Raw genomic sequence first — 12,866 nt, forward strand, 5'->3', positions numbered from 1 at the left:
GGAAGAGCACTAGAATTAAACAATGAAAACTTCAAACTCCCACAAATACCCCTATTGCAATTGGAGAATCACCAAGTAAAATAGAGGAGATAGAACTGATTGAAAGGAAAGTTGAGAAGGTCACCTCTCCTGAAGCCATTTTAGAGATTCCCATAACCTATGTAAGAAAGCGTGTTACTAGATAAACCTCCTCTAAGAAACCTAAGGCACCTACCACACTCCAACGAAAAGGAAAAGAGAAGCTACAAGAAAAACAGAGCCTGCTACAAGAAACATATGAAGTGCTATAGGAAGAGAATAAGGGGCATAAATAAGGGAAAGAGGCAACACAACAGTTACAGGAGGGGAAGCTTCTCTAAGACCATTTGAAAAGGATCTTCTAGAGCTACAGGGGCCTAGTACACAACCAAATTTGAGCTCCTATTATAAGTTCATTGAAGGAGGCTAAGTGATCCAACATAAATTTGCAGTCCCTCTCGTATTTGAACTTGAAGAAAAAATACGAAGGACACATAGATGGATGCAAATTTCCAAATCTAAGAAAGTGGAAGATGTGGGCCTTATGGAAGAAAAGCTCCTAGAAATGGGAAAGGAGTTAAGTGAGTTAAGGGATAGAGATTACAAAATGAGCACATAGTTGTAGGTAGAAAATAGATGGTTGAGGAAGAAATTGCAAGAGAAGGAAACCCACTTGGCCACAATGGAAAGCCTCTCCATTGAGGCACCACAGTTGAGATTTCCCTCCAAGTCCTATGTACTTTTCCTCAAATAACAATGGATGTAGCTCCATATGAAGACATTAGAACAACATGGATCCATGTCATTTCAGGATTACAAGAAATTTGTTGAGTTGTGTGACAAAAGTAGCATAGAAGACAGAGCCAAATTATCTGAGTTCTACCTGCAAAAATTCACCTTAACTGACATGAATGGTTGGGATCCCAATGCAAATTTAGGAGACTTGTAGTTGATGCCCCTTACATCTTGGATGATTCATGAGGAGGCCGGAGCTGAGGAGGTGAAGAGAGTATTGCTAAAATAATAAAAAGAACCCCTCTATATCACGATAAAGCACATAAGTTCCATGGCTATAATCAGCACTCACAACATCATTTCCAATGATGCTAAGCTAGCAATTAGATACCTTTCCACCCAAGATGAAGTTGTCTCCCACTTTTAGGACACTATCAAACTATTATGGATAGAGAGCGAGCAAGCATGTCGGAGAAGATGGAATACCCTTCCACACAATCTCAGATCGAGTATCACTCTCCTGAAATGTTGAGGAATGCATTGAATAGATCACCTATGTACAAAAGGGCCACGCAAAGATTGCAAATCAACTAGATTGGACTTAAGCTCACTCTAGCTTTGTTGTTGGGTTTACAGGAAGGAATGAATGAAAAAGAGGAAAGGAAGCAGTGGGAAGACATACAGAGAAATGCTGGCGTCTATCCTTAGGAAGGCACACCATCTGCAGAACCTTGGGATGTTAGAGAGGCCACCAAGGTCATGAAGGACATGGACATAGATGACTAGGTTTCTCATAGGATGAGCAATAATTCTAGTAGGGGGTGATGATGAGGCTCATCAATAGGTATATTATATGGGCCACAATTCCATCCTCGAACTTATTAAATTATATTTGTCTCACATTTATCTACAAATTTCATTATATTATGCTTAGTGTGAGAGTAAAAGATGCGTTGCTTTGTCTTATGGCCTAATGTTTGAAACCTAGGAATTGGAACAATTTTGAGTTATCTGAGTGCAGGAAATTGGAAATGACAAGAAAGAGATATTCTAGGGGGTTTTCCACCTCCTTAAATCCTCCAATTAGTTGAATATAGTCACTCTATCTTTCGTCAACTCGGTGTCATTGGCAGCCAAGCAGACTGCGTTTATTGGCAGCTATGCCAGTGCAAGTCAAAGCAAAGTTAGATTCACCTATTCTTGAGTCAGGGAGTCAAATATCCCTATTGTCTATGGTGGTGTTGGTAGCCCCATTTTTTTATAAATAAAAAAGTCTAAGGAACTCATTAAGATTAGAATTTTTGTTATATCTAAGAGGCCATTGAGCTAAAGAACATTTTATTGTTATTTTAATGATGTATTTGACACTTTTTGAATAATAATGAGAAGTTTTGTTTTGATCAAGCATTAAGCTTATTAAGAGGGTTGAAGCTCTTATTGAGAAATGGAAACAAGAAATTCCAATTTAATTTGTCCTTGAATTCAACTGAGAATTAAAATTGAATTCTATTCTCATAACAACTTGTAAATAGTTAATTAAGTTTAATTAACTTAATTACCTTAGGAATTTCGAGATGGAAGATTTTCTGTTGTCATGTATATGTTCTCCATAAGTTTTAGGGGTCCAATATGAGTTTAAATTGAGTTGGAAATTAGATCACTCAGTTCACTGAGTTAATTTCAGTTAAATTAGTTCCAAACTGTTTGTCGAACTAATATAGAGTTAACACTCAGTTGGCTCACTCGTGCATCCACAAGTGTCACTCTAGTTAATTGAAGGTTCCATCATTAGAAAATCATGCATGTTGATTTTGGGAAAGACCCAGTTGATACTAGAGTGTAGGGACAACGTATGATCGGTTTTATTATTTACTTGAGTGTAAATATCATGCATGCATCAAAGATTGATCCTATGTTTGGATTGTGTGGTTTTGGAAGCACGAATTCCCTTTAAATATGGGATATTCATCCTAGGAATTAAGCAAGAGATTAGAGGCGTGGAGAGCTACAAAATTGGCTAAGTGGTTGCCAAGAGCTAGGTTAAGAGAGTTGAGCATACTTGTGCGGAATTTTTCTAGTCAGAATAAGCTTTATATATTCACTCATACTTTTGATATATGCAATATAGATAGCGAGGTTTTGAGAAGTGGATTTCCCCATATACATCTTGTGTTATGTGCCATTGATTTATATTCTTCTTGTTCATATTGTTTTCATCGATCCATTGGCTTCCGTTGTTTGAAAGTAGAAGTAGATTATTTTCCTATGTTTTAGTACATTGCATGAACTTGTGAATCTATAGGATTTTCTGCATGGTATCAGAGCTGAGAATAATATACTAGAGGAGATTTCTAAGTTTTGAGTTTTGGGTTACACGTAAAAGACGAATTTACAATACATACTTCAGGGTTAGCAGATGGCATTCTAGGGTTTGCAGCTCGAGTATGCCTTGGAAGGCAGCTCGAATTTTATAGCCTAGAGGGATAGAATGGAGGTTGTACTAGAGGATAATGGCTTGAAGAAATTTGTTGATCAATAAATTCCTAAGCCATTCGCATTAGATGCATAGAATTTTCCTAATGGAAGAAGTGTGTGGTGAAGGAGAGGTAGATAATCCTTGAGGGAGTTCAAGACCAAATTGTCTCGAGTATCCATGACAAGGAAACTCTGTATGTTATGTGGAAAGCATGGATGGACTTATATCAGAACAAAAGTGACCAAAGGAAATTGGAACTGAAGGACAAACCTATAAACATCAAAATGGAGAAAGGTGAGACGATTCCAAGATACTGGACCAAGTTCAATCAGTTTCATGATAAACTTGGAAGTGTTGGAATCACAATTGCCATGGATGAAATGGTGAGTCATTCTCTTCTAGGACTCTTAAAGAGTTGGCATAGTTATCAGGACTTTATCAATGGTCGGGAGAAGTTTCCAGATTGGGAATGACTATGGTCCAATTTTACACAAGAGGAGATCAGGAGGAACAACACGGATGGCTCTTCATCAAAGAATGATGATGAAGTGAATTGTCCCTTAGCGATTAAGGGGAAGAATGGGAAGGGGAAGAATTCCCATTCCAAATCAGATTCTTATCATGGAGGTAAGAAGAAATATACGATGAAATTTAAGTGCTTTCATTGTCATGAACTGGGCCATTTTTCTACAAATTTTCCACTCAATAAGTCCAAGAAGAAGTCCTCATGAGTAGCGGTGGGTGAGGCTTTGGCCTCTCAATTCGAATTTGAATTTTTCCTCATTGCATGCATGTTGTAATCAATGATGGGAAGTGCATGGTACTTTGACAATTGAGCTTCATTCCACATGACTGGAGAAAAAGAGTTATCCAGTGACTTGGAGGAGAAAGATATCCATATGCATATCAAGATGGGTGATGGCGAGAAGTATAATTTTACTAGATTGGGCATGATAACTTTTCAGAAGGAGCATGAGGCTCCACTCACCTTAAATAATTTTACGTATGTGGTCGGGCTGAAGAAGAACTTGGTATCCATTTCCATGCTTGACGATAGAGGCTATGATATGATCTTCTTGAAAGGAAAGGCGTTCCTTTGACACATAGTCATGGGTCAAGTAAAGAAGATAGGGATTCAGGTGAAGAATCTATATAAGCTGGAGGTAGAGGAGTGTGTTTCTTTGAGAACAAAAGAAGAAAGTGTGCAAAGCCAAGAGGTTAGCGAGTTATGGAATAGGTGATTGGGTCACTTGCATCATTGGGCTTTGAAGATATTGCAACAAATCTTTACCGGTCTTCCCAAAGGTACGCTTAAGAAAGTTGATACATGCAATGGGTGTAATTTGGGAAAATACACCAAATCTTCCTTTCATGATAGAGACAGTGGAGTAGAGGCTATTCTAGAGTGCGTCAATTTAGATGTGTGTGGACCATTCTTGACAACATCCATGGCCAAACATAGGTATTATGTTATATTTTTTTATGACTATTCTCGTAAATGTTGGATTTTGTGCATGCAGAAAAAGGATCAAACTTTCACAAAGTTTTGTGAGTTTAAAGAATTGGTGGAGAAATCATCAAGCAAGAAGGTTAAAGATCTATGGAGTGATAATGGTAGTGAGTATGTCTCAAATTATTTTAAGAACTTTTGTGCAGCAAAAGGGATTAAACAGGAGTTGGTGACACCCCATAGCCCTCAGCAGAATGGGGTGGCTGAGAGGAAGAACTAAAGCATAGTAGGGGTAGTGAGGGCGATGTTGCATGATTAGGCCCTACCACTACACTTGTGGGATGAGGCATGCAATATAGCAGTTTATGTTCAGAATCATAGCCTAGATCGGATACTTGAGATGGAGACATCAGAGGAGGCTTATTCTGGTAAGAGGCTAGATGTCCGTCACTTCAGGATTTTTGGGTCATCGGTATATTTCCATGTAATCAAAGATACACGGAAGAATATTTATCTGACAACAAAGTTGGGGATATTTATGGGGTACACTGATACACCTCACAACTATCGGGTGTACTTGTCAACTAGCAGGAGGACAGTGGTTCATAGGGATGTCAGATTCAATGATGAGAAGGCCTTGCAAGTTTCACTTAAGAGGGAACTTGAGCTACATGTGGATGAGAAGATTTTAGATCCTATGGTTGAAGAGCCTCAAATTGATTTGGAGAAGCCACATGCAGAGGATTGGGGAGTCGAGACATCCACTTAGGCAAAGTCTTCCAGAGAGGGAAGAAAGCACACCATAGAGGTTGATAAATTATTGGATGATGCAAGGGAGAATGTGGGAGCACCCATTTCTTAGCATAGGTAGAGAATGTCACTTGAGAGGTACACTGAATACATGACTCTCATGGGAAAATGTGTTGTGATAGAGCCATCTTAATTTAAGGAAGCAATGTAGCAACTAGTTTGGGTTGATGCCATGGTGGAGGAGTATGACTCCATGGTTCATAATAGTGTCTCGAATGTAGTCGCGAGAATGGAGGACAAGTTAGTGGTGAGCTCCCATTGGATTTACAAGGTAAATCAAGTTCTATATGGTAGTGTGGAGAATCATAAGGCTAGATTTGTGGCCCGTGGCTTTTCATAGGTAGAGGGGATTGACTATGATGGGACATTTGCTCTTGTTGCAAGGTACTCATCGATCAGATCTATATTGTCATTATCAGAACAAATGGGTTGGAAGATACATAAGATAGATACAACTTTCCTTAATGGCATGATTGATGGAGAGGTGCACAGAGAGAAGCCTAAAGGTTTTGAAACCTTTGACTGTGAGTCACATTTGTGCCATCTCAAGAGAGTGTTGTATGGGCTGAAGCAAGCACTGTGTGCTTGGTACACCATGATAGGTATCTACTTCATTGGGTTGGGCTTCACAAAGATTGAAGCAGATGCGAACCCATACCATATAGTGGTGGAAGGTAAACTATTGATCATTGTACTTTATGTTGATGATCTCATACTGACAGATGATGATCAACTGATCAATTCTTGAAAGGAGAACCTTGAAAGAGAGTTTGAGATCAAGAGGACATGGTGCTCGTGCATCAATTTCTTGGCATGGAGGTATGGTAGGAAGATGGGGATTCGTTTATGTCTCAGGGTAGGTATGCCAATGAGATAGTTAGGAGATTCTGCATGGAGAGAATCAAACCCATGGACACTCCTCTAGCAGGTAACTAGAGGAAGGAGGTTGCTACTTTAGGGGAAGTAGTGGAAGCTATTGTTTACAGGAAGCTTGTAGGTTCACTCATGTACTTGGTGAACACATGACCAGATATGTGCTATGCAGTTAACTAGCTTAGTCAAGCGATTGTTAGGCCTACCAAGCTATATTGGAAGGTGACAAAGCATGTGTTGAGAAACCTTAGGGGAAATTCTTAGTATGGATTATGATTCACATGGATAGAGGGAGTGAAGATTCAAGGCTTAACATATGCACATTGGACAGGGAGTCTATCTAAGGAAGAGCACATTCGAAGGGATCTTTAGTATTGGGTCAGCGGCAGTTTATTGGTACAACAAGAAAAAAGATCGATTGCACTCAGTTCGGGAGAGGCAGAGTACATGGATGTGAGTTAGGCAACATGTGAGACCATCTAGATGAGGAAGATCATGTTTCATTTGTTTGCTCAATAGATGGATCCAACTGTGATTTACTGTGATAATTAGAGTTGTATCAAACTCTTTGAAAATACAATTTTTCATGATCGGTCCAACCATATTGATATCCAATATCATCATCTCATAGATTGTTTATTGAGGTGGATTATGTTGTTAGAGTACATTCCCACGAAGAAGAAAGATGCAGACATTTTGACAAAGGCATTGTAAGGATGTAAATTTGAGTTTCATAGAGATAGGATTGGGGTAGTTGATAATCCCTTTCTTGTTGAGAGGGATTGTTGCGAAATGGCACAAGAAATTCTAGTTTAATTTTTCCTTGAATTCAACTGAGAATTAAAATTGAATTCTATTCTCATAGCAAATTTTAAATAGTTAATTAAGTTTAATTAACTTAATTACCTTATGCATTTCGAGCTGGAAGTTTTTCTGTAGTCATGTATATGTTCTCCCTAAGTTTTATGGGTCTAATATGAGTTTAAATTGAGTTGGAAATTAGATTACTCAGTTTACCAAGTTAAGTTGAGTTAAATTAGTTCCAAACTGTTTGTGGAACTAATAGAGAGTTAACAGTCAGTTGGTGCACTGGTGCATCCACAAGTGTAACTCTAGTTAACTGAAATTTCCCTCATCGGAAATTCATTCATGTCAATTCTGAGAAAGACCTACTTGAGACTAGAGTGCAGGGACAATGTACGATCAATTGTATTATTTACTGGAGTGTAAATATCATGCATGCATCAAAGACTGATTATATGTTTGGATTGCACAGTTTTAGAAGCATGAATTCCATTTAAATACAGGTTATTCATCCTAGGAATTACGCAAGAGATTAGGGGCATGGAGAGTTGCAAAATTGGCTAAGTGTTGGCCAAGAGCTAGGTTGAGAGAGTTGAGCATACTTGTGCATAATTCTTCTAGTGAGAACAAGATTTGTATCTTCACTCATATTTATAATATATGCAATATAGATAGCAGGTTTTGAGCAGTGGATTTCCCTAGATACATCTTTGTGTTATGTGTCATTGATTTATCTTCTTCTTGTTCATATTGTTGTCATCGATCCATTGGTTTCTGTTGGTTGAAAGTAGAGGTAGATTATTGTCCTGTGCTTTAGTACATTGCATGAACTTGTCAATCTACAGGATTTTCTACATGGTATCAGAGTTGAGAAAAATATACTGTAGTAGATTTCTAAGTTTTGAGTTTTGGGTTATAGGTGAAATTCGAATTGGCAATACATACTTCAAGATCAGTAGATGGCATTTAACGGTTTTTGGCTTAAGTATTCCTTGGAAGGAAGCTTGAAATTTATAGCCTAGAGGGAGAAAATGGAGGTTGTGCTAGAGGATAATGACTTTAAGGAATTCATTAATCAAGAAATTCCTAAGCCATTAGCGTCAAATGCATAGAATTTCGTCGAATGGAAGAAGTGTGTGGCAAAGATGAGGAAGATAATCCTTGAGGGAGTTTGATACGACATTGTCTCAAGTCTCCATGGCAAGGAAACTTCATATGTTATGTGGAAAACATTGATGGAATTGTATCAGAATAACAGTGACTAAACGAAATTGGCAATGAATGAAAAACTTCAAAAAATGAAAATGGAGAAAGGAGAGACAATTCCAAAATACTAGACCAAGTTCACTCAGTGTTGTGATGATGTTGGAAGTGTTGGAATCATGGTTGACAAGGATGATATGGTGAGTCTTACTCTTCTAGGACTCTTAAAGAGTTGGCATAGTTATCAGGACTTTGTCAATGGTCGGGAGAAGTTTCCGAATTGGGAATGAATATGGTTGAATTTTTTGTCGGAGGAGATCAGGAGGAACACCACGGATGGCTCTTCATCAAAGACTAGCGATGAAGAGAATTGTGCCTTAGAGATTAAGGAAAAGAAGTGGAAATGGAAAACTTCCCATTCCAAATCCAATTCTTATCATGGAGGTAAGAAGAAAGATATGATTAAATTTAAATTCTTTCATTGTCCTGAGCAGGGACATTTTGCTACAAATTTTCCATGCAAGAAGTCCAAGAAGAAGTCCTCAAGAGGAACGACCAGTGAGGCTTTGGCCTCTCAATTCGAATTGGATTTTTCCCTCATTGTCGATGGTTTCATCAATGATGGGATGTGTATTGTACTTAGATAGTGGATCTTCATTCCACATGACTGGTGAAAACGAGTTATTTACTGACCTCGACGAGAAATATCTCCATATACATATCAAGATGGGTGATGACAGGAAGTATAGTGTTACTGGATTGTGCATGATTACTTTTCAGAGGGAGAATGGGGCTCCACTCACCTTGAAGAATGTTATGTATGTACCTAGGTTGAAGAAGAACTTGGTATCCATTTCCATGCTTGAGGACAGAGGCTATGGTGTGATCTTCTCAAAAGGAACGATGTTCCTTCGACACATAGCCATGAGTTAGGTAAAGAAGAAAGGGATACAGGTGAAGAATCTATATGAGTTGGAGGTATAGGAGTGTTCTGATTTGAGCACAAAAGAATAAATGTTGTAGAGCCAAGAAATTGGTGAGCTATGGCACAGGCGGTTGGGCCACTTTCATCATGGGGCTTTGAAGATATTGCAGCAGATCTCTACCAGTCTTCCCAAAGGTATGCTTAAGAAAGTTGATACATGTAAGGGGTGTACTTTGGGAAATACACCAAGTCTTCCTTTCATGACAGAGATAGTCGAGCAAAGGTTATTCTAGAGTGAGTCCATTTAGATGTGTGTGGACCATTCTCGATGGCATCCATAGCCAAACAAGGGTATTATGTTATATTTGTTGATGAATATTCTCATAAATGTTGGATATTTTTCATGCAGAAAAAGGATCAAAATTCCACAAATTTTTGTGAGTTTAAAGCATTGGTGGAGAAAGAGTTGCAGAAGAAGGTTAAAGCTCTATGGAGTGATAATGGTGGCAATTATGTCTCAAACTATTTTAAGAACTTTTCTGCAATGAAAGGCATTAAATAGGAGTCGATGACACCACATAGCCCTCAGGAGAATGGGGTGGCTAAGAGGAAGAACAAAATTATAGTAGGGGCAGCGAGGGCGATGTTGCATGATTAGGCCCTACCACTACACTTATGGGATGAGGTATGCAACACAACAGTTTATGTTCAGAATCGTAGCCTAGATCAGATATTTGAGATGAAGATAGAAAAGGAGGCTTATTTCGGTAAGAGGCCATATGTTTGTCACTTCAGCATTTTTGGGTCATCGATATATTTCCATGTGACCAAAGATACACAAAAGAAGCTTGAGATGACAACAAAGTTGGGGATATTTTCGGGGTACATTGATACACCTCACAAATATTAGGTGTACTTGTTGACCAACAGGCTAACAGTGGTTCACAGGGATGTCATATTCATTAAGCAGAAGGCCATACGAGTTTCACTTGAGAGGGAACTTGAGATACATGCGGATGAGAAACATTTAGCTCCTAAGGCTGAGGAGCCTTAGATTGATGCAGAGTAGCCACATTCAGAGGATATGGGAGTGGAGACATCCACTCAGGGAGAGTCTTCCATAGAGGGAAGAAAGTGCATTAGAGAGGATAACAGATTATTTCATGATGCATAGGAGAATGTGGGATCACCCACTTCTTAGAGCAGGGAAAGGAGGTCACTTGATAGGTACACTCGATACATGGCTCTTATGGGTGAATGTGTTGTGAGAGAGCCATCTTCCTTTGAGGAAGCAGTGCAGCGATTGGTTGGGGTTGATGCCATGGTGGAGGAGTATAACTCCATAGTTCGTAAGAGTGTTTGGGATGTTGTGCCGAGACCAGAGGACAAGTCCGTGGTGATCTACCATTGGATTTGCAAGGTAAACCATGTTGTAGATGGTAGTGTGGAGAAGCATAAGGACAGATTTGTGGCCCTTGGCTTTTCACATGTAGAGGTGATTGACTATGATGGGACGTTTTCTCCTGTTGCAAGGTACTCATCGATCAGATCTATATTGGCACTATCAACACAGATGGGTTGGAAGATACATGAGATGGATGTGAATAAAACCTTCCTTAATGGCATGATTGTGGAAGAGGTTTACATAGAGAAGCCCGAAGGTTTTGAAACCTTTGATCATGAGTTACATGTGTGTCATCTCAAGAGAGAAGTGTATGGGCTGAAGCAAAGCACCACGTGCTTGGTACAACCTAATAGATAGCTACTTCACTGAGTTGGGCTTCAAAAAGAGTAAAGTGGATGTGAACATGTACCACATAGTCGTGGAAGGTAAACTATTGATCATTTTACTTTATGTTGATGATCTCATACTAACAAGTGATGGTCAAATAGTCAATTCCTTCAATGAGTACCTTACAAGAGAGTTTTAGAAGAAGGACATGGGGTTCATGCATTACTTTCTTAGCATGGAGGTATGGTAGGGAGATGAGGAGTCATTTGTGTCTGTTGGCAAGTATGCCAATGAGATACTCAGAAGATTCTACATGGAGTGCAGCAAACCCATGGAGAATCCTCTAGCAAGTAACTGAAGGAAGGAGGATGACACTTCACGAGAAGTAGTGGAAGATATTGTTTATAAGAAGATTGTGGCTCACTCATGTACTTGGGGAACACACGACTGGATATGTGCTACGCAGTTAACCATCTTAGTCAAGTAATGGTTAGGCCTACCAAGCTTTGTTGGAAGATGATAAAGCATGCATTTAGATACCTTAGGGGAATTTCTTAGTATGGATTATGACACACACTAACAGAGGGAGTGAAGCTTCAAGGCTTCATCGATGCAGATTGATCAGGGAGCATATCTGATAGGAAGAGCACATTAGGAGGGATCTTCAGTATTAGGTGAGTGATAGTTTCTTGGTACAACAGGAAATAAAGATCGGTTGCACTCCATTCGGGAGAGGTAGAGTACATGTATGTGAGTTAGGAAGCATGTGAGGCCATCTAGATGAGGAAAATACTGGTTCATTTGTTTGGTCATCAGATGGATCCAAATGTGATTTACTATGATAATTAGAGTTGTATCAAACTTTTAGAAAATCAAGTTTTCCATGATCGGTCCAACCATATTGATATCTGATATCATCATCTTAGAGATTTTTTATTGAAGCGGATTATGTTGTTAGAGTACATTCTGAGAGAGGAGAAAAATGTTGACATTTTGACAAAGGAATTGTCAAGATGTAAATTCAATTTTCCTAGGGATAGGATCAGGGTAGTTGATAATCCCTTTCTTGTTGAGAAGGAGTGTTGAGAAATTGCAACAACAAATTCCTGTTTAATTTGTCCTTGAATTCAATTGAGAATTAAAATCAAATTATATTCTCATAGCAACTTGTAAATAGTTAATTAAGTTTAATTAACTTAATTAGATTATGAATTTTGATTTGGAAGTCTTTCTCTAGTCATGTGTATGTTCTCCCTATGTTTTAGGTGTCTAATATAAGTTTAAATTGAGTTGGAAATTAGATCATTCAGTTTACTGAGTTAAGTTAAGTTAAATTACTTCCAAATTGTTTATGGAACTAATAGAGAGTTAACATTTAGTTGGTTTAGTAGTGCATCTGGTAAGATCTAGTACTGCAGCAATAATGCTGCAACTCATGGGGCTTCCTTCTTTACTTTTATCAACCTAGTGTGTTGTAACAAACTTGGAAGCGACGGTGCTGTATGCACAAGTACTAGATCTTACTGCAAGTTGTCACTTGATCAACGGGCGTAAGTTCGCTAGGAGCTTAAGCCAAATTCTATGAGTTCTTAGAAGAAGCTTTTACTATGATGCAAGAAAGATAACTCTATAGGGGCTATTCTACATGCAGAAAGAGAAGGAAAACTGGAAAGAAACACAAACCCTAGCAAACCCTAGTTTACCCACTAACCCTATTTTTGCAAGAAAAGAGATGGAAACTAATGAAGTGAGTGCCGTTGACTATTCAAAAGGTAAATTGCATTTATTCAAGCTGCTTCTCAAGAGGAATGAGAAGAAATCATTTTTTCGTACTTTTGAG

The sequence above is a fragment of the Pinus tabuliformis genome, chromosome 6 (genome assembly GCF_031772625.1).
Source record: "Pinus tabuliformis cultivar Carrire ecotype Pingquan chromosome 6, CPIR1, whole genome shotgun sequence".
Lineage (NCBI taxonomy): Eukaryota > Viridiplantae > Streptophyta > Pinopsida > Pinales > Pinaceae > Pinus > Pinus tabuliformis.